Source organism: Myotis yumanensis, unplaced genomic scaffold (genome assembly GCF_028538775.1).
Source record: "Myotis yumanensis isolate MYYU_CA2020_CCGP unplaced genomic scaffold, mMyoYum1.0.hap1 SCAF_23, whole genome shotgun sequence".
Taxonomy (NCBI): Eukaryota; Metazoa; Chordata; class Mammalia; order Chiroptera; family Vespertilionidae; genus Myotis; species Myotis yumanensis.
Window position 1 is genome coordinate 5,816,784 of NW_027223774.1, and position 23,214 is coordinate 5,839,997.

The following is a 23,214-nucleotide window of genomic DNA, read 5'->3' on the forward strand; positions in this document are numbered from 1 at the left end:
CAGTGTGAGGCTGGCCATTCCCAACTAGGAGAAAAGAACTGCTGGGATGAGTATAACTTGTCATTGTGGGTAGGAACTCAGAAAAAAAGCCACTAGCGTGAGGCCAGTAAAAGTCTGGAATCGATGGCAAGGACGCAACCCGAATCCATCCCATTATAAGGCGATGGAGCTGTAATCCAGGACTTAGGGTTTGCAAGAATGTCAAAGGAAAAAAAAAAAAAAGAATGTCAAAGGGAGGTGTGCAGTCCAGAGGGTTGAGCAACCTGGAGGTCTTAGGTTAGATTCCCAGCCAGGGCACATGCCCGGGGTAGGGCTTGCAGGAGGCAGCCAATCAATCAATGTTTCTCACAGATGTTTCTATGTCTCTCTCCCTTTCCCTTCCTCTCTTTGAAATCTATCTATCTATCTATCTATCTATCTATATATATATATTTAAATATATTTTATTGATTTTTTACAGAGAGGGATAGAGAGTTATAAACATCGACAAGAGAAACATCAATGAGCTGCCTCCTGCACACCCCCTACTGGGGATGTGCCCACAACCAAGGTACACGCCCTTGACCGGAATCGAACCTGGGACCCTTCAGTCCGCAGGCCGACGCTCTATCCACTGAGCCAAACAGGTCAGGACAATGAAAAAAATATTTTTAAAAAATGAGTTATGCATCAGGCCTTTGTTAAAAAGGCATAATCCTGGACCCCAGTTCAGTACTGGGGTTTCTGGTTTAGGGGGTGTGGGATCTGACTAGGGAATTTCCATTCATTTACTTTTCTGAAGCAGGAAGCCTAGTGTAGAAAATCATTAGAAACAGCCCTGTATTGGACTTTCCTGGTGATCATTTTGTACGTTATATACATGGCTAATCACTAATTTGTATACTTAAAATTAGTATAATGCTGTATGTCAACTGTAAATGAAAAAAAATTATTTTTAACATATATTTACTTATTTCAGAGAGGAAGGGAGAGGGAGGTAGAAACATCAATGATGACAGAGAATCATTGATTGATTGCCTCCTGCACGCCCCCCACTGGGGACCAAGCCCCCAACCCTGGCTATGCCCTGACTGGGAATCAAACCATGACCTCCTGGTTCATAGTTTGATGCTCAACCACTGAGCCAACGTTGGAACCTCAACCCAACCACCAGCCCAGGGTCCTGGGTGTCCAAAGCTCCAGTCTCATGAGACCCTTAGGACCACAGACACTGATCACACCCCCGATTATTCCCAAACCTGGACCAGGTGCCCTCATGTGATGACCACCCATGGCCCATCATCATTAAGCCCCATATTGAATCCTGACCCAGAACCCGACACTGCAATCATCCTAAATGGCACCTCCATCCATTAAAAACAGAGTCGCCCTCAAAGACCATGATAGTAGGGACACGGTCATTGATCTCTACAGACCCCGAATCACCTGATGACCCCAAATGTACCCCAACCACAGACAGGTGTATCACCTTCTTGCTTGCAAACACCTTGGTGCTCCTTTCACCTGACCCCCCATGATAATTCCATAGGCCAGGTACACCCCTTCCACCCTGTGATGTCATGTACCCTGTTAGAGACAAACCTCATAGGAGACAAAAATTTTTCTAGAATTTTCAAAAAATGAGAACACATTGTTTAATGTGGTAAAATACACATAAATTTTTACCCTTTTAAAAAATATATTTTTATTGATTTCAGAGAGGAAGGGAGAGGGAAAAGAGATCGAAACATCAGTGATGAGAGAGAATCATTGTCTGGCCACCTGCTGCATGTCCCCCACCAGGGATCCAGCCCACCATCTGGGCATGTGCCCTGACTGGGAATTGAACTGTGACCTCCAGGCTCATATGTTGACGCTCAACCACTGAACCACATCAACCAGACAATAAAAATATTTTTTTAAAAAAAAGAGTATCCAAATATAAGCCAAACATAATTAAATTTTGTTTCATGAATACCCCACTTTTAAAAAAGTTTAGCCTAAAAAAAAAAAAGTTTAGCCTGCCATGAAATAAATAAATATGTATATAGAACATAGAGAAAAAATATATATAGTGTGTGTATATGTGTATACATATGTATATATATGCCATGTTTACGTATATAAACATTTTATATGGAAATGTTAAAAAATTAAAATAAAATTAGATCATACCTGCTTTTCCTCCCAGTATGATTGAAATATAATTTACATAGATTAGAACTACTTTTGTTTATTTATTTTTTTAAAATATATTTTTTTATTGATTTCCGAGAGGGAGAGATGGAGCCCACAACCTGGGCATATGCCCTTGACCAGAATTGAACCTAGTATCATGCAGTTTATAGGCTGACGCTCTATGCATTGAGCGAAACCGGCTAGCCGCTAGACCTACTTTTAATAAACTTTTTACTTCGGGAAGATTTTATATTTATACAAAAGTCAAAAGGTACTACTACAAAGAGTTCACATATACCTTCATTCAAATTCCTGCTATCTGAACATCTTATATAACCATGATATATTTATGAAATTGAGAAATTAACATTGGTATAATACGCAACCAAACTATAGATCCTACTCAGATTTGACAAGTTTTTCTTCTACCATTTTTTTCTTGTCCCAAGATTCAACCACAAATACAATAGTTTTCAGACATCATGTTTCCTACATTTTCTCTGTTCTGTGACCATTTCTTGGTTATTTTTCTTTTTTATATCCTCAATTTTTTTTGAGGAGTACTAATCAGGTATTTTGTATACTAACCAATCTTTAAGTTGGAATGAAAGAATTGCAAAAGTTAATTACATAATGAAATAGGCATAGAACACTTTTATGTTGTGTATATTAAAATTTGATCCAGCCGAAACAGTGGATAGAGCGTCAAACTGCGGACTGAGAGGTCCCGGGTTCGATTCCGGTCAAGGGCATGTACCTGGGTTGCGGGCATATCCCCGGTGGGGGATGTGCAAGAGGCAGCTGATTGATGTTTCTCACTCATCGATGTTTCTAACTCTCTCTATCTCTCTCCCTTCCTCTCTGTGAAAAATCAATAAAATATATTTTTTTTTAAAAAATTAAAAAAATAAAATAAAATTTGATCCATAGAGTAACTGCCACTATTTAAAGCTTAACTCAATGGCAAGGCAACTAGAAATATGGTGAAGGTATCCTGTCCCCAACTGCCTGTGAGGTGTACTATCTGCTAAGACTTGTGACACAATGCTTTTTCATTCCAGCCTTCTTTCCTTCATCACATTACCTAAGCTTTTGCTAAAGACCACTAAATTGAATGTGTTCATGTGATATTTCAGCAAGGATTTGCTGGCAAATGATGAGGTAACATAAATTACTGTAAATGATGCCATATGCATTGCAAGACAAAACTGTTTTCTAGTGTGAACTGACATCTACTGGAGTTTTACTTTTGGACAGATGCTTTCCCATAATTAGAAATATTTATTAATTCATAATCTCTGATGATTACATATGATAGGGTTTACTTATCACAAAAGGATTTCCCAATTTGTTACATTCATGGGATTTGTCTCAATAAACACTCTTTAGATATATAATGTCCTAAAATATTTTCACCAAGGCTGATTGTATCTGAGTTATTTTGTAATTTTTTATCAAGAGATAATGACATAATTGATCAGTAAACACAGTACCAGGTTCTTTGCATTAAGTCATTTTCTTTGCATACTATCTTCTTGAGGGCCTAGAACTCAAAAAAGTATTTCCCCAAAGCAACTATCTGTAAATTCTCTTGTTTAACAAGGATTGACAGGTGGGCAAAATCTTTCCCATAATTGCTGCACCCATTTGACTTCTCTCCTCATCGAGTCCTGAATTTGTCATGAAGGCTTCCCTACATTCATTACATTCACAGGGTTTCTCTTCATGGTGAAGCCTTTTCCACTTACACTACAAAGGGTTTCTCTCCTGTATGTTTTCGCTGATGTCTGATTAGATTAAACTTCTCTGTGAAGCCCTTCCCACATTCACTACATATATAAGGTTTCTCTCCTGTATGAATCCGTTGATGTGCAATCAGCTTGCTTTTTGCTGGGAAGCCTTTTCCACATACACTGCACAAGTAGGGTTTCTCTCCCGTGTGAATTCCCTGATGTACAATAAGACGACTCTTCACGGCGAAGCCTTTCCCGCATTCACTGCACATATACGGTTTCTCTGAAGTGTGACTTAGCTGATGCACAGTGAGATTAGTCTTCATGGTAAAGCCTTTTCCACATTCACTACAAACAAACGGTTTCTCTGTTGTATGTGTTCGCAGGTGTCTGATGAGATGACTGTGCGCTTTGAAACCTTTTCCACATTCACTGCATACGTAAGGTCTCTCTCCCGTATGGGTTCGTTGATGTAAAATGAGCTGCATCTTTCCTGGGAAGCCTTTTCCACATTCACTGCATACATAGGGCTTCTCTCCTGTGTGAGTTCGCTGATGTACAATCAGATAACTCTTCCCAGTGAAGCCTTTCCCACATTGATTGCAGATAAACGGTTTCTCTAAAGTATGAGTTCGCTGATGAACAGTGAGATTGCTCTTTATGGCGAAGCCTTTTCCACATACGCTACACACATACTGCTTCTCCCCTGTATGTGTTCGCTGATGTTTGATGAGAAGACTCTTCCTGGTGAAGCCCTTTCCACACTCATTACATATGTAGGGTTTCTCTCCTGTATGAGTTCGCTGATGTGTGGTAAGACTATTCATCAAGGTGAAGCCTTTCCCACATTCATTGCATATAAATGGTTTCTCTCCAGTATGAGTTCGACGATGTGCAATAAGACGACACTTGACAATGAAGCCTTTTCCACATTCATTGCATATATAAGGTTTCTCTCCTGTATGAGTTTTCTGATGTTTAGTGAGATAAGACTTTGTAGAAAAGGACTTCCCACATAGACTGCATCCATGGGGTTTCTCCCCTGTATGAGTTTGCAGATGATAAATGAGCTGCCAGTTTTTTATGAACACTTTCCCACATTCACTACAGGTATATGGTTTCTCCCCCAGGTGAGTTTTCTGATGTATACTGAACTGTGATTTCTTGAGGAAGGTTTTGTCACATTCAGTGCATTCATATTGTTTCAGTCTTGTATGAATTTTCTGATGTTTAGTGAGCTTGGATTTTCTGGCGAAGGCTTTCCCACACAGACTGCACCCATAAGGTTTCTCCCTAGTATGAACTCTCTGGTGATCAGTGAGCTGAGACCTCTTCATGAAGGCGTTCCCACATTCAGTGCACACATGGGGTTTCTCTATGTTCTGACTTCTCTGCTGCTTATTAACAGGTGAATCATGATTGATGTTTTTCATACTGACAGGAAATTTCATTTCAGTTTGTCCGTTGTTAGCATGTAGAATGCATGTCCCATTGCCATTCAACTCAACAGAGTTAGTTGAGTGACAGCTTCTGTTTTGGTTTTCAAAATGTAAATTAGATTTTAAAGGTTTTTCACGGATGTCAAACATACCATGATTTTGCTTTAATAGGAAATGACCTTCACTCTGATGAAAAATATTTGCAAACATATTATATTCACAGCATAGTCCTAGATTCTTCTGAAGGCTTCGACTTTGCAAGTGACAATTCAGAGGATCAGCAACTTTCTTGAATTCTGGGAAAGAAGAGAACAGTAAATCATTCTGTAATCTCTCATAATCTTTGTTTGAAATAAAACTGTTCTTGCCTGGCCGGTGTGAATCAGTGGTTGAGCGTTGACCTATGAACCAGGAGGTCATGGTTTGTTTCTGGTCAGGGCACATGCCCTGGTTGCCGGCTCGATCCCCAGGGGGGGCAGCCAGCAGGCAGCCAATCAGTGATTCTCTCTCATCATTGATGTTTTTAATCTATCTCTCCCTCTCCCTTCCTTTCAGAAATCAATAAAAGAATTTATTTATTTATTTATTTATTTATTTTTTATATATTTTATTGATTTTTTACAGAGAGGAAGGGAGAGGGACAGAGAGTTAGAAACATCAATGAGAGAGAAACCTTGATCAGCTGCCTTCTGCACACCCCCCACTGGGGATGTGCCCGCAACCAAGGTACATGCCCCTAACCGGAACCGAACCCGGGACCCTTCAAGTCCGCAGGCCGACGCTCTATCCACTAAGCCAAACCTGTTAGGGAAATAAAAGTATTTTTTTTAAATAAGAAATAAAACTGTTCTTACAAAATGTCTTCACGTGCAGTAACTATTTATTTTAAAAATATATTTATTGATTTTTTTTAACATTTTGTTTTAAATCTTCCCCTGAGGATATATATTATTATTATTGATTTGAGAGAGAGAGGGGAAGGAGAGAAAGAAACATTGATATGAGAAACATCTATAAGTTGCCTCTCATACATGCCCTGACCAGGGATAGAACCTGCAACCAAGGCATGTGCCCTGACCAGGAATTGAACACACAACATTTTGGTGTAAGGACGACAGTCCAACCAAGTGAGCCTCCTGGCCAGGACTATTGACTTTTTTCTTTTAGAGAGGAAAGGAGAGTGAAGGTGAGAGCAAGAGCAAAAGTGAGAGGGAGAGGGAGAGAGTGAGAGAGAGAGAAAGAGAGAGAGAGAGATATTTATCGGTTGTCTCCTGTACACACCCTGACCAGGGACTAAACCTGCAAATTAGGTATGTGCCCTGACCGAGAATAGAACCAGTGACCCTTGGGTGTAGGGGACAACACTCAAACCAACTGAGCCACAGCGCCCATTGCTGAAGTAACTATTTAGTGTCAATTCTATGTCTTGTAGAATAAGAGATATATTTTGTCTTTGTCTACAGTTCTTGACACTGAGCTTGCCAAACCTTTGTAATTTTTATAAAAATTTATTTATATTTTAAAAAAATTACTTATCCTAACTTCATACCAAACACTAATATCAAGTCTCTCTTTTAATTCTACAAAACACTTAACTGGAATCCGGAACTCAAATCAAACCCTGGACCAAAACATAATCATTGTACAAACACTACTATTCAAAGAAACTAAAATATTTCTCCAAATCATAACCACGACTGAAAGCAAAATATAACATCAATTCTAATGTTCCCACAAATAATAACCCTAAACAAATTCTAACACCAATGGACATAAGACACTGGGGGGTAGGGGAGGCCAGGGGATTGTCAAGGGCGGGGGAAAAAAGGAGACATATCTAATACCCTTTGTAATACTTTAAGCATTAAAACAATTTAAAAAAAAAGATGGAAATACTACCCAGTTCAAATACAGATTCAATGTAATCCCTACCAAAATCCTAGTTGTTTCTTCTTTTGCAGAGATTCACAAGCTGATTCTAAAATTCAAATGAAAATTCAACCATCCAAAAATCAAAATTATTTTGAAAGAGAACAAAGTTGGGTAGTTAACTCTTTCCAATTTCAAAACTTATTAAGAACTACAGGAATCACCGAAACCGGTTTGGCTCAGTGGATAGAGCGTCGGCCTGCGGACTGAAAGGTCTCAGGTTCAATTCCAGTCAAGGGCATGTACCTGGGTTGCGGGCACATCCCCAGTAGGAGATGTGCAGGAGGCAGCTGGTCGATGTTTCTCTCTCATCAATGTTTCTGACTCTCTATCTCTCTCCCTTCCTCTCTGTAAAAAATCAATAAAATATATTTTAAAAAATAAAAAAGAAAAAAGAACTACAGGAATCAAGGCCTCGATAGGAACGTGTAAATAGCTCTGGGTGGTGTGGCTTAGTTAGTTGGAGTGTGTCCCATGCACTGAAGGGTCACTAGTTTGATTCCAGGTCAGGGAACTTGCCTAGGTTGACGGTTTAGTAACTGGTGAGGGCAAGTTCAGGAGAAAACTGATAGATGTTTCTTTCTCTCTCTCTCTTTCTCTCTCTCTCTCTCTCTCTCCCCCCCTCTCCAGTAATGGCCAGTATTGCGCAGTGGTTGGAGCATTGGCCCATTCACCAAAAGACTGCGGTTTGATTCCAGGTCAAGGGCATGTACCTGGATTGCAGGTTTGATCCCCAGTACCACCAACTAATCAATGTGTTAAGTACAGGAGGCAACTAATCAATGTGTTTCTCTCACATCGATGTTTCTCTCTCTCTCTCTCTCTTCCTCTCCCTCCTTCCCTTCTACTCTCTTTAAAAAAAAAAAAATCAATGGAAAAAGTATCCTTTGGTGAGGATTAACAAAAAACAAAACCAAAAGCACTTATTACAAATATATTGAATGAATATATTAAAAAACATTTCTGTAAGTATAAAATGTTCTAAAATTGATTGTGATGATGGTTCCACCACAACTATATCAAATATACCACAAACCAGTGAATTATATAATTTAAGTGAATTGTATGGTATGTGAATTAAATCTAAGTAAAACCATTAAAACTATGATGTGGTTTTTTTGTTGTTGTTGCTGTTTTTTTAAACAATTGTAGCCCTGACCAAACTGCTCAGTTAGTTGTAGCATCATCCCAATATATGAAGGTTGCACATCCCTGGTCAGGGCAACATAGAAGAATCAACCAATAAATGCATGAATAGGTGGAATGACAAATCTATCTATCTATCTATCTATCTACCTACCTACCTATCTCTCCCCCACCTCATTCTAAGATCAATAATAATAAAACAATTAAAATGAGTAAATAAATCAATATATGCAGGGATAACATCTTAGAATGGACAAAAATCTGAATTGGGAAAACTAGGAAGTAAGTCAATTGAAGCAGACGTAAGTTATGACGTCATTTGGTCTCATACTCATGTAATATGTTAAGATCTTTTCTTGTTCATCAAATGAAGCAGTAGAGATCTTTTTTTTTTTTTTTTTTGATTTTTTACAGAGAGGAAGGGAGAAGGATAGAGAGTTAGAAACATCGATGAGAGAGAAACATGGATCAGCTGCCTCCTGCACACCCCGCACTGGGGATGTGCCCACAACCAAGGTACATGCCCTTGACCGGAATCGAACCCGGGACCCTTCAGTCCGCAGGCGGACGCTCTATCCACTGAGCCAAACCGGTCAGGGCAGTAGAGATCTTTAAGAAGGGAGAGCTCAGCATGTAGGGAACATCCCAGGTGATGCCAGGATGGACAGAATTCAAAATATCTAATTCGGAAAGAGGAACTAATAGTAAAAAAAAAAAAAAAATAGAGGGAAGGTGATTCCTGCTCTCACACACAAAATGGGAAATCAGAGGCCAGCTGCTATGACGATGAGTAAAACACATTGGAAGAAAGTGTACCTTAGACGATATTGAAGGAGAAGTCAATTTGGGAGCCCATTTCACAGAACAGAAATAGGTCAACTCATGGGAACAGAGGAGACGTTTAAAATGAGAACTGAATATTAAGAACTTTGGGAGGATGGGGGAAAAACAACATAAATGCACCATGAAAAGCAGGTTATTATTCATTTTAATATATTCATTTTAATATATTTGTAATAAGTGCTTTTGGTTTTGTTTTTTGTTGATCCTCACCGGAGGATACTTTTTCCATTGATTTTTTTTTTTTTTTTTTTTTTTTTTTCTTTTTTAACAAAGAGTAGAAGGGACACAGTATCCAAAGTGGAGGTTATGGAGGGAAATCACTCTTGCCAACCAGGGCATGAAGGCCCAGTAGGAAGAAAAAAAGCGATGAATTCAAAGTTCTGTCTTTCCAAAGAGACCTGGAAAGTAGAATTCCATAGCCACAGAAGTGGTAACACAGACAGAGGCACTGTGACCATGGACAAAGGGGAAAAAAAAACCTGAAAATCTTAGGACAAGGGAAACTGTGCGAACAAAATCAAGATGTAGATAAAATAAGCAAGGCAGAGCTCAGAAAAGAAAACCAGGGCATGCTATCCTCGAAGCTTCTACAAAAGGGTTCCCATACGTGGAGGGGTAGGTTTTTTGAGTTTCCTCATTCACTGTCACAGCTCTGGCAACTTCGCTGACCGGAATGTGACTTCCCGGCCGCCCCCCTGGCTGGTTCTCCCCCGCTCACCTGGAGAGACTGGGCAGTGGCGTCCACGCTGTACTGTCCACGGTTCTTCCCCTCGTTCCAGCTTGGAGAGCGCGTCTGGTTTGCTGGCTTGATACCCTGCTTGTGAACAAGGACAGAGACTTAGACATATTATCTTGGGCTGGGCTCTGTCAAGAAGGGAGAATGAGCCCTGGCTGGTTTGGCTCAGTGGATGGAGCATCCGCCTGCGGATTGAAAGGTCCCGGGTTCGATTCCAGTCAAAGGGCACATGCCTGGGTTGAGGGCTCGATGCCCGGGGGGAGGGCTTGCAGGAGGCAGCCAATGGATGAGTCTCTCTTATGATTGTTTCCATCTCTCTCTCCCTTCCCATCTGAAATCAGTGGGGAAAAAAATATATATATATATATATTTTTTTATATATATATTTTTTTATATATATATTTTTATATATATATATTTTTTTTATTATTGGTTTTTTACAGAGAGGAAGGGAGAGGGATAGAGAGCCAGAAACATCGATGAGAGAGAAACATCGATCAGCTGCCTCCCACTGGGGATGTGCCCGCAACCGAGGTACATGCCCTTGACCGGAATCAAACCTGGGACCCTTCAGTCCGCAGGCCGACGCTCTAGCCACTGAGCCAAACTGTTTAGGGCCAGTGAAAATATATTAAAAAAAAAAAAAAAAATGGAGAATGAACAGGTTCACATCTAACACAATGACTTTTATATCGGGAGAGGGGACATTATACTCTCTTGTCTGGGGCAAGAGAAAGATGTGAGGCTGTACCATGTCCATATCTGTATTTATTCTGAACAGTTAAGCAGCTTATCAATAAAAAGCCACTGACTGGCAACCATCCGACAGACCCGGGGGAGCTGTCCTCACCCAGTGACACCAGGTGGCTGTAGGTCTCCAACATCACGTCCCTGTACAGGTCCTTCTGCTCGGGGTCCAGGAGCTGCCACTCCTCCCAGGTGAAGTCCACGGCCACATCGTGAAATGTCAGGGATTCCCGTAGCAACTCCATGCTGTGTGACGGCGTGACGTCCTGTACATGACCTGGGAGAAATGTTAGTTTTTCTGCTCATTTTCACCTTACAGACTGTACCTATATAGCGAGTGGAGTTTTATTTTAATATACAGTTGAAGAACCACATGGCTAGTAAAATACTATTTGTAACTGTACATCCATGCATTCTCCCAATTAGATGTTTCTATAATGTGAAAGTTAAATGTGCTTGGTAACCTAGAAACACATTTCATATATTCAAATTCATATATTTGAAAGAGAGAAAAAATATATATGTGTGTGTATGTGTGTGTGTGTGTGTACTTTTCAGATGAACGGAGGTGGTTTTATAGGCCTCTTCAAATCCACTACAGAAGAAAGTAAAGGAAAAAAACAAATCCAGTCACCTGAGCCTGGAGCATTTTATTCTGTTCTCTGAATAGAGCTGGCAACAGGGAGGCTCTGTCTTGGTGTCTTGGGGGTCTGCTCTATGTTTCTGTACAGAAATCCGTCTGTAGTCAGGGGTGTCACGGAAATGCTGATACTAACCCTGAAGCCTCCTCCTGCTTCACATGATTCAATTGCTCCTGGTGCCGTCACAGATACGTCCAAACTTATAAAGAATTTTTATGAGTTTATTTGAGCCAAAGCGACGACAAGTGCCTGGAAGCAAAATAACAACGGATTAAGAAAAGGCTTTAGAGAATGGCAGTTTTACACCTAATTTATACATGAGAATCAAAGAAACACAAGAAGGTTACATGAAATCCATGGGTGACACATTAGGGGTGAGGGGAAAAAGCAAAGCAGAGAAATCTCTGGGATTGGATTAAAAGTAACGGGAACAGACACCTACCTCTGCATAGGTGGAAACAGGATAATTAACACTTAGGAATTAACATGACAGCAATAACATTGAGGGACTCTGCGGTCTCTCGCTCTGGTGGGAGATTGTGCCATGAGGAATCTGGGAGAAAAAAAAAGAAATTACCCCAACATTTCAAAGTCATGTCATCCCGGATGTAAGAAGACAATCGACAGGCTTGGTTAAGTTAGAGAATGACCTTTTTTTAAAATATATATTCTTTAGCCGAAACCGGTTTGGCTCAGTGGATAGAGCGTTGGCCTGCGGACTCAAGGGTCCCGGGTTCGATTCCGGTCAAGGGCATGTACCTGGGTTGCAGGCATATCCCCAGTGGGGGTTGTGCAGGAGGCAGCTGATCGATGTTTCTCTCTCATCGATGTTTCTAACTCTCTATCTCTCTCCCTTCCTCTCTGTAAAAAATCAATAAAATATATATTAAAAAAAATATATATATATATATATATTCTTTAGAATTAATTTTAGAGAGGAAGGGAGAAGGAGAGGGACAGAGACATCAATGATGAGAAAAAATCATTGATTGGCCGCCTTCTGCACGCCTCCTACTGGGGATCGAGCCAGCAATCTGGGTATGTGCCCCTGACCGACAGGAATCAAACCCAGAACCCTCAGTCTGCAGACTGATGCTCTACCCACTGAGCCAAACAGACCAGGGCTAAAGAATGACCTTTAGTGAAGAAACCAGTCTAGGACATGACTACTGCCTAGACTCGCGTTTAAGTTAGAAGGAATTCATTTCCTACCATCCAATGTGTTGTTTTGGCCTCTGAGTTTGTAAGGCTCACCATGCAGGCCCCTCTGAGTTTGCTAGGTTTGGTATGTGGTCCCCTTTAGGTCCCCCCGGGGAGTTACAACCTGTGGTGAGTTGAGGAGAAAAGTCAATGAGCGGTAGATTTCCTCTGGGACCTGTTGCTAAGGTGCTCCTGCTGACAATGCCCACAGTATCGCTGGTACCCCTTTTTTGGTTTCCTGGAAATATTTACTCTTCAGGCCAATAAATCCTTAGGTTCTAAATGTGGTGAAGGTGTTCCCTAATTCTCTGGAGTGATTGTGAAAAAAAGATGAGGGAAATGACACTATAGGGGTAGAATAATTTTTCTCCTTCTTTTCTAGGCTCTTCACAGCGGTTCTCAACCTGTGGGTCGCGACCACCGGAAAACACATATAGCATATCAGATATTTACAGTACAATTCATAACAGTAGCAAAATTACAGTTATGAAGAAGCAACGAAAATAATTTAATGGTTGGGGGTCACCACAACATGAGGAACTGTATTAAAGGGTCGTGGCATTAGGAAGGTTGAGAACCACTGGATAATTAAATTGATATAACCCAGATGAACAGAGGAAAAAAAAAAAATCAAAAAGGTTAACAACAGCCCTAGTGGGTTTAGCTCAGTGGATAGAGCGTCGGCCTGTGGACTGAAAGGTCCCAGGTTCGATTCCCGTCAAGGGCACATGCCCAGGTTGCAGGCTTGATCCCCAGTAGGGGGCATCCAGGAAGCTGCTGATCAATGATTCTCTCTCATCATTGATGTTTCTATCTCTCTCTCCCTCTCCCTTCCGCTCTGAAATCAATAAAAACATATTTAAAAATAAAAAGGTTAACAACATGTATCCCTCCTGCATACACACAAGGGACCTAGTAAAATGAAGTCACTGTCCAAAGTGGAGGATGCCATCATCTGCAATGCCACCTTCACCTAAAGATACTGGGGTTGCAGAGTCGGTTAGCAGAGGTTACCAGGAAAAGCACAGTAAACAAGGGTAAGGTTGCTATGCAGCTCGAAGTCCCCTCTCCTCCGTTGATAGTTCAGACAGGTTTGGCAGAGTGAGGGAGACACCTTACGGATGACATTGCCTTTACAAATGTAATGTCCTTCACAAGGAGTAACATAATAGGTTTTCTCCCCTCAAGATTCAGTTTCCTCAAATTAACCAGCCTAAAGTTACCAATATCCCAAAGAGGCATATTTTAGGGTGGCAAACTGTCCCCTTCTTACTCAAGAAATGATGTATTGAAAAGACAAAATTAGCCCTAGATGGTTTGGCTCAGTGGATAGAGCCTTGGCCTGTGGCCTGAAGGGTCCCAGGTTCAATTCCTGTCAAGGGCACACAACGGGGTTGTGGGCTGGATCCCCAATAGGGGGCGTGCAGGAGGCAGCCAATCAGTGATTCTCTCTTATCGTTGCTGTTTCTCTCTCCCTCTCCCTTCCTCTCTGAAATCAATAAAAATATCTTTAAAAAAAAAAATCCATGAGCAAGGCCAACTTTTTTTAAAAAAGGATAAAATTATCTCAGAAACAACCAACAGATTTTCGCACATATAGTTGGCTAGAAGTGCATAATGTACTTAAGCTCATTTCAGAGTAATTCAGTCACTAGCTGTGGGAACTGGAACCACCACAATTGACGAAGATGGACCCAAACTTACTAATACACTGGCATATGCTCACCTTGGCAAATAAGCAACAGCGTCCACTGCTATCGATATATATATATCCTATCTAACAATAGAGAAACATGGTAATTAGCCGTACCTCCGCTACCCCTTCCCATGGGCTAATCCGGGCGATATGCAAATTAACTGCCAACCAATATGGTGGCCGGCAGCCAGGCAGCTTGAAGCTAACAGGAGGCTTGCTTGCTTCAGTGACGGAGGAAGCCAACGTTCCCCGCCTGCGGCTGCCGGCCTCTGAGCTTGCAGTTTGAAACACTGTTACAAATATAGAAGCTAAACAAAACCCCAGTAACCTGCTTTCAGCCAGCCGGGATCTCAGAGCTGGAGTTGAAACAGTGTTTCGATTATAGAACCCAAACAAACCAGATACCTGCTTTCAGCAGCCGAGGCCTCAAAGCTGGAGCCAAGCCTCAGAGCTAAAGCTGGCCCAGAATAAAAAAAAAAGAAAAAAAGGACAGGTTGGGAGCTTCAGTCACCCGCCAGCCTTAAAACAGCCCTCAGCCCCTCACCCAGACTGGCCAGGCATCCCAATGGGGACCCCCATCATGAAGGGGGTGTGACCAGATGCAAACAGCCATCATCCCCTCATCCAGGCTGGCCAGGTACCCAAGCGAGACCCCCACCCTGATCCAGGACACCCTTCAGGGCAAACCAGCTGGCCCCCACCTGTGCACCAGGCCTCTATCCTATATAGTAAAAGGGTAATATGTCTCCCAGCACCGGGATCAGCGGAGCCGCGAGGCCTCCCGGCACTGGGATCAGCGTGACAGGGGGCAGCGACCAAACCCCCTGCTAGCCCTGTGGTTCTGTGTGTGACAGGGTGCGGCGCTCCAACCCCCCTCTCCCCCCCGCGCCCCCACAGGCCCTGCTCTGTGTGTGACGGGGTAGAGCCATAACCTCCCCATTGGCCCAGCCCTGAGTGTGACAGTGGCGGCGCCCCAACCCCCTGATCGGCCCTGCTCTGTGGGTGACAGGGGGGAGCTCCCCAACCCCCTGATGGGCCCTGCTCTGTGCATGAAAGGGGGTGGTGCCGCAACCTCCCCATCGACCCTGCCTTGAGTGTGACAGAGGTGGTGCCCCAACCCCCCAATCGGCCCTACCCTGAGCGTGATTGAGGGTGGCATCGCAACCTCCCGATCTGCTCTGCTCTGTGCATGACAGGGGGCAGAGCCCCAACTCCCCAATCAGCCCTGCTCTGAGCCCGACCAGAGGGGCACCTAGGGATTGGGCCTGCCCTCTGCCACCCGGGAGCAGGCCTAAGCCAGCAGGTCGTTATCTCCGGAGGGGTCCCAGACTGCAAGAGGGCACAGGCCGGGCTGAGGGACCCCCCTCCACCCGCCCCCCGAGTGCACAAATTTTTGTGCACCGGGCCTCTAGTGTGTGTATATATATATATATATATGTGTATATATATATATATATATACACATATATATATATTTAAATATATTTTTATTGATTTCAGAGAGAAAGGGATAGGGAAAAAGAGATAGAAACATCAACAATGAGAGAGAATCAGTGATTGGCTGCCTCCTGCACGTCCCCTACCGGGGATCGAGCCCACAACCTGGGCAGGTGCCCTTGACCAGAATCGACCCCAGGACCCTTCAGTCCACTGAGCCAAACCGGCTAGGGCTGCTATGGATATATATTAAGAGGTGAGAGCAGAAGTTGACAAACTTTTTCTTAAAGAGGCAAAGGGACATGTTCCCATTTGCAGACCTAAATGTCTGTGTCACAAACTCAATTCTGCCTTTGCAGCGCGAAAGGTGCCACAGAGGATGCATGACACATGGGTGCTGCTGGTTTAGTCCCTGGGTCTCTAGTCAGTCAACGAGTGGACTGAAGGTTAAAAAACAGAAGGAGACCTGACCAGTTTGGCTCAGTGGATAGAGCGTCAGCCTGCAGACTGAAAGGTCCCAGGTTCGATTCCGGTCAAGGGTATGTACCTTGGTTGCGGGCACATCTCCAGTAGGGGGTGTGCAGGAGGCAGCTGATCGATGTTTCTCTCTCATCGATGTTTCGAATTCTCTATCTCTCTCCCTTCCTCTCTGTAAAAAATCAATAAAATATATTTTTTAAAAAACCCAAAACACATGCAATACCTGATAATATAGTCAGGGGCACTGATCTCTTAAAAAACAAGACAAAAACACACACACACACAGAAGGAGCCCTAACCGGTTTGGCTTAGTGCATAGAAATGCAGGCCTGCGGACTGAAGGGTCTGGGGTTCGATTCCGGCCAAGGGCATGTACCTTGGTTGGGGGCACATCCCCAGTGGGGGGTGTGCAGGAGGCAGCTAATCGATGTTTCTAACTCTCTATCCCTCTCCCTTCTTCTCTGTAAAAAAAAAAAAATCAATAAAATATATATATATATATTTTTAAATATATTTTATTGATTTTTTTACAGAGAGGAAGGGAGAGAGATAGAGAGTCAGAAACATCGATGAGAGAGAAACATCGATCAGCCGCCTCCTGCACACCACCTACTGGGGATGTGCCCGCAACCCAGGCACATGCCCTTGACCGGAATCGAACCCGGGACCCTTCAGTCCGCAGGCCGACGCTCTATCCACTGAGCCAAACCGGTTTCGGCAATAAAATATATATATTTTTTAAAAAAACAAAAAAACACCAGGGATCCCGCTCGTGCAAAACTTCCCCCTCGCCAGCCTCTCGGGACCGCGGACTCTGCTCACACTTCCTTCTTCATCGGAAACGCAGGCCAGACACGCCCAGGCGTGGGCGCCCGCGCCGGCCCAACATCACTGACCCGCGCGTTAAATCCCCAACCTGAACCTGACTCCACGACCATCTTCAGTGCCTCCTGCACTTCTCACCAGCGGGGTGACCCGCCGCACCCCAGAGCCTGACAGTCCGGACAAGGGCGTCACCGCTACCGACTCTTCACCCTGGACACCGGCCCCGCGGGCAGCCCGACCCCCGACAGACGCCTCTGCTTCCCTTCAAACACCTCACCTCCCGATCCCACACGGGTCCCCTCGGCTGTCCTCCCGCCGCTCCTACCCTCCCCTCCGACCCCGTGAGGATTCCATGCCCCATACACCACCGCGCCCGCACGTCACCTGTGAGAAACCGAACTTTTGCTGTGACAAAAAAAAAACAAAACACACAACAAAACTTTTGGGGACAAAACCACCCACTGACTGACCTGAATTTTTGCCCAGCCCGACGAGTGGAATGCAAACACGGTATTTCCGCGAACGGCTTCAACTCTTGCCTGGGTCCCGCCCCGTCTACGGTGGCCCAGGAGGATCTCGGGCTTTTGAGGAGCCGTTTGGCGGGGACATGTCTGCGCCCACGTCGCGGCGCCGCCATGGGGGCCGCCATTGGTGACACCTGGTTGCCGTACAGGAGGCAGAGCCGGCGTTAAGGCGCTTAGGCCGTATGGGTTGCTAAAAGCATCTCGTTTTCCAGCACTTCGCTCATATCCAAAATAAAAAATTAAAATAAAATAAAATAAAATAAAATAAAATAAAATAAAATAAAATAAAATAAAATAAAATAAAATAAAATAAAATAAAATAAAATAAAATAATAAAATAAAATAAAATAAAATAAAATAATAAAATAAAATAAAATAAAATAAAATAAAATAAAATAAATAAAATAAAATAAATAAAATAAAATAAAAAATAAAATAAATTAAATTAAATGAATAAAATAAAATAAAATAATTAAATTAAATTAAATTAAAATAAAATAAAATAAATAAAATAAAAAATAAAATAAAAAATAAAATAAAAAATAAAATAAAATAATAAAATAAAATATAAAATAAAATAAAATAAAATAAAATAAATACAATTAAATAATAAAATAAAATGGTTAAATTTCAGAGCTTCGCGGTGCAAACACCGTGCAACCTCAGTTGCTTTCAGAGGGCTGGGCAGAAAAGTCCGATAGCTGCGGAGTGTATTATTCTCCCCTTTATATGTAAGTTTATATACCTGACAAACCACGTTTCCAAAGGAGCAACTAGGGGGGGCAGGGGTCAGTACGCAGCGGAGGAGGCCCTGCTAGAAAAGGTCAATTCAATGCAGCGGTTCTCAACCTGTGGGTCGCGACCCCTTTGGGGGTCGAACGGCCCTTTCACAGGGGTCGCCTAAGACCATCGGAAAACACATTTATAATTACATATTGTTTTTGTGATTCATCACTATGCTTTCATTATGTTCAATTTGTAACAATGAAATTGGGGGGGGGTCACCACAACATGAGGAACTGTATTAAAGGGTCGCGGCGTTAGGAAGGTTGAGAACCACTGATTTAATGTGTTTGGTAAACGGACACCCACATATACCTCTGGCTGGGAAATAGTTGGCTTGAGGCATGTATTTTTTTGTTTGTTTTTTTAATAGCTAGACATTACTGAGCACTTTTAAAATATATATATATTTCTTTTTAAAAAAATACATATTTTATTGATTTCTTATAGAGAGGAAGGGAGAGAGATAGAGGGTTAGAAACATCGATGAGAGAGAAACATCGATCAGCTGCCTCCTGCACACCTCCTACTAGGGATGTGCCCACAACCCAGGTACACGCCCTTGACCAGAATCGAACCTGGGACCCTTCAGTCCGCAGGCCGACGCTCTATCCACTGAGCCAAACCGGTTTCGGCAGAAAATATATATATTTCTTTATTGATTTCAGAGAGGAAGGGAGGAGAGACAGAAACATCAATGATGAGAGAGAATCATCGATTGCCTGCCTCCTGCACACCCCCCACTGGGGATCAAGCCCACAACCCAGGCATGTGCCCTTGGCCAGAATCGAACCCGGGACCCTTCAGTCCGCAGGCTGACGCTCTATCCACTGAGCCCAGCTGGCCAGGGCTTTTTTTTTTTTTTTTTTTTTTTTAAGAACACAAATTTCTCACAAACTAATACAATGTGAGGCTGGCCGTTACCCAGAGGAGAGAATGTCTGGGAGGAGCCTAAGTTGTCAATGAGGGTGGGGACTTTGAAAAAAGGCCACTAAAGTGAAGGCAGGAAAAGTGTGGAATCAATGACATGGGCTTATCCTGAATCCATCCCATGAGGAGCTCTACTGCAAGGGTGGTGATGGAGCTGTAAACAGGATTTAGGGTTTCACAGAATGGCAGACTGAGGTGTGCATCAGGCCGCCGTCAAACCCATAGTCCTGGATCCCCGATCAGTACTGGAGTTTCTCTGGTTTAGGGGGTGTGGGATGTGACCTGGGAATTTGCATTCATTTAAGTGTCTGAGGCAGGCAGCCTGTCCATCAGGAGAAACAGCCCTGTGCTGGACATACCTCGGGGTCATTTTGTAAGTTATATACAAGCCTTATCGCCGTGTTGTGCATCTGAAAATATCATGCTGTATGTCCATTGTAATTAACAAACTTTTTAAAAATTAAATATTAAAAAGGGGAAAAAAACAGCCCTGGCATGTTCTTATTTTTTTTAACACATTTTATTGATTTTTTTTTTTTTTTTTTTACAGAGAGGAAGGGAGAGGGATAGAGAGTTAGAAACATCGATGAGAGAGAAACATCCAGCAGCTGGCTCCTGCACACCGCCTACTGGGGATGTGCCCGCAACCAAGGTATATACCCTTGACCGGAATCGAACCTGGGACCCTTCAGTCCGCAGGCCGATGCTCTATCCACTGAGCCAAACCGGTCAGGGTGCTGGCATGTTCTTTTGATACAAATATTAGGATGGGTGACACCACTTGGTATCTAAGTATTGGTTCAAATTATATTGAGAAAAGGCTTAAAGGGCAATAAAGGAAGACCCCCTTCCTACCATCACCAATTACAACCTATACGTTATTCAAAAGTCATAGCTTTTTCTTTTTCTTTTTTTTAACTCCTCACCCAAGGACGTGCCAGTCTCAGAGAGAGACAGAAATACTGATGAGTTGCCTCCTGCAGCAGCCATTCAGCTCCTGGTGTGGGAGCAGACCCGCAACCCAGGACAAATGCCAGGGATTCCTGTAACAACTCCATGCCGTTCAATGGTGTGATGTCTTTCACATGATATGATAGAAACGTTAGTTCAGCTACTCATTTTTACATCATAGTCAGCATCTCTATAGCAAGTGAGGTTTTATGTTGCTATATATTTAAACAATCACATGCCCAGTAAAATACTATTTTATAGCCAAAACCGGTTTTGCTCAGTGGATAGAGCATCGGCCTGCGGACTCAAGGGTCCCAGGTTCAATTCCGGTCAAGGTCATGTACGTTGGTTGCGGGCACATCCCCAGTAGGAGATGTGCAGGAGGCAGCTGATCGATGTTTCTCTCTCATCGATGTTTCTAACTCTCTATCCCTCTCCCTTCCTCTCTGTAAAAAAATCAATAAAATATATATTTTTTTAAAAAATACTATTTTATAACTGTGCATTGAGTCATGCATGTGTTCATTCACTTAAAAGTTTCTATAATGTCAAGTAGTTAAGCCCTGACCGGTTTGGCTCAGTGGATAGAGCAGTGGCCTGCGGACTGAAAAGTCCCAGGTCGATTCTGGTCAAGGGCATGTACCTTGTTTGCTGGCACATCCCCAGTAGGAGGTGTGTAGGAGGCAGCTGATCGATGTTTCTCTCTCATTGATGTTTCTAACTCTCTATCCCTCTCCCTTCCTCTCTGTAAAAAAATCAGTAAAATGTACTTTTTTATTTATTTTACATTTTATTTTTTTAATTAAATCTTTATTGTTCAGATTATTACATTTATTCCTCTTTTCCCCCCCATAACTCCCCTCCACCCAGTTCCTACCCCACCCTCCTCCCTCACTCCCCACCCACTGTCCTCATCCATAGGTGCAGGATTTTTGTCCAGTCTCTTCCCGCATCCCCCACAAAATATACTGTTTTTTTAAAAAAGAAGTTAAAATGTTTTTGTTAACCTAAAAAAACCACATTCATATATTTGGTAGGTATGTTTCAATAGTGGGTATAAGCCTAAAAAGGTAGCGTAAGCCCAGCCAGCGTGGCTCAGTGGTTGAGCATCAACCTCAATTCCTGGTCAGGGCACGTGCCGGGGTTGTGGGCTCCATCCCCAGCGTGGGGCGTGCAGGAGGCAGCCGACCAACGATTGTTATCATTTATGTTTCTCTCTCTCTGGAATCCAAAACCTTGATCTCACGTCCAGACGCCCACTTTGGACAACTTCAGACATGCCATCATGGCAGCCATCCTGGCGCTCAATGTAAAATTGGTACAGAATCATTATTCCCAGGGCCATGGCATGCTCCTAGAATTGTGGAACAGACCACATCTCAGAAAATTCAGTAAGAAATGTCATGGGGCCAAAACCGGTTTGGCTCAGTGGATAGAGCGTCGGCCTGCGGACTGAAAGGTCCCGGGTTGATTCCGGTCAAGGGCATGTGCCTGGGTTGCGGGCACATCCCCCGTGGGAGATGTGCAGGAGGCAGCTGGTCGATGTTTCTCTCCCATCGATGTTTCTAACTCTCTATCTCTCTCCCTTCCTCTCTGTAAAAAATCAATAAAATATATTTAAAAAAAAAAAAAAGAAATGTCATGGGGTTGCCCTAGCTGGTATTGCTCAGTGGATAGAGCCTGTGGACTCAAGGGTCCTGGGTTCAGTTCCGGGCGAGGGCACACGTCCAGGTTGCTGGCTTGGTCCCCAGCAGGGGGCGTGCAGGAGGCAGCCGAACAATGAGTCTCATCATTGATGTTTCTCTCTCCCTGAAATCAATAAAAATTAAAAAAAAAAAAAAAGAAATGTCATGGGGAAAAAAGGTAAAATGATCATTATTTTGCAGCGAGGAGATGAGGTTTTTGAATCCAAACCTTTTTCTCAGGGTCAGATGCCCTCTTTCTACACCTTCATGATGCCAATATTGTAGCCATCCTGGTAGCCAATGGAAATGTACTATGTAACAACAGTCCCAGACATATGCCATAGTCTTAGAAAAAAATAAACCAGATCTTAAAAATACATCAAGAAATGTTGATGCCCTGACCAGTTTGGCTTAGTGGCTAGAGCGTCGGCCTGCGGACTGAAGAGTTCCAGGTTCGGTTCCGGACAAGGGCATGTACCTGGGTTGCGGGCACATCCCCAGTGGGAGATGTGCAGGAGGCAGCTGATCGATGTTTCTCTCTCATCGATGTTTCTAACTATCTCTGTCCCTTCCTCTCTGTAAAAAATCAATAAAATATATTTTATAAAAAAATTAAAAATAAAAAATAATTTTAAAAAAATTAAAATAAAAAGCTAATGCTGGAATCCTGGCAAGGATAGTTTGTTACTTTTATTGACCTTGAAAGGCCATGGTAAGCGCCATCATCCCCTGCGGGTCACATTCAGCCGGCTAAGATGCAGGGAGCTCCAGGAGCCACCTGGAAATTCTCAGGTGGAGACCCCAAAGGGAGACTTCAGTGCCCACATCACCTGCCTTTCTTCCTGCAGGTGGGACAGTGGGCTCAGAAAAGCCTAATTTCATTCTCAAAAAGGTGCTTGCGGGCATCGGGGGAGCGAGAAGTGCCTGCCTGGGGATGGTCTCTGCAGGGAGAGGCTGGAGTTCTGGGAGCCAAGGCAGGCTGCAGGCACAGCTGCGTTACCGTAAGTGGACACCTTAGCACTTAACCTCCTCCAATTGTTCAGGGAAGGGGACATACCTCATACTTGTTTTATGCAGGAGAAAACTGGTGCCTAGACCAGAGTAAGGGCTTTTTTAAAAAAATATATATTTTATTGATTTTTTTTACAGAGAGGAAGGGAAAGAGATAGAGAGTCAGAAACATCGATGAGAGAGAAACATCGATCAGCGGTCTCCTGCACATCTCCCACTGGGGATGTGCCAGCAACCCAGATAACATGCCCTTGGCCAGAATCGAACCTGGGACCTTTCAGTCCGCAGGCCGACGCTCTATCTGCTGAGCCAAACCGGTTT

The 23,214-nt window shown here is 43.1% G+C and overlaps 1 pseudogene; it reads right to left on the reverse strand.

Moving 5' to 3' along the window:
* Positions 1-1,672: 1,672 nt before the first annotated feature.
* Positions 1,673-17,549, reverse strand: LOC138999889 (zinc finger protein 615-like; annotated as a pseudogene).
* Between the last annotated feature and the right edge of the window lie 5,665 nt (positions 17,550-23,214).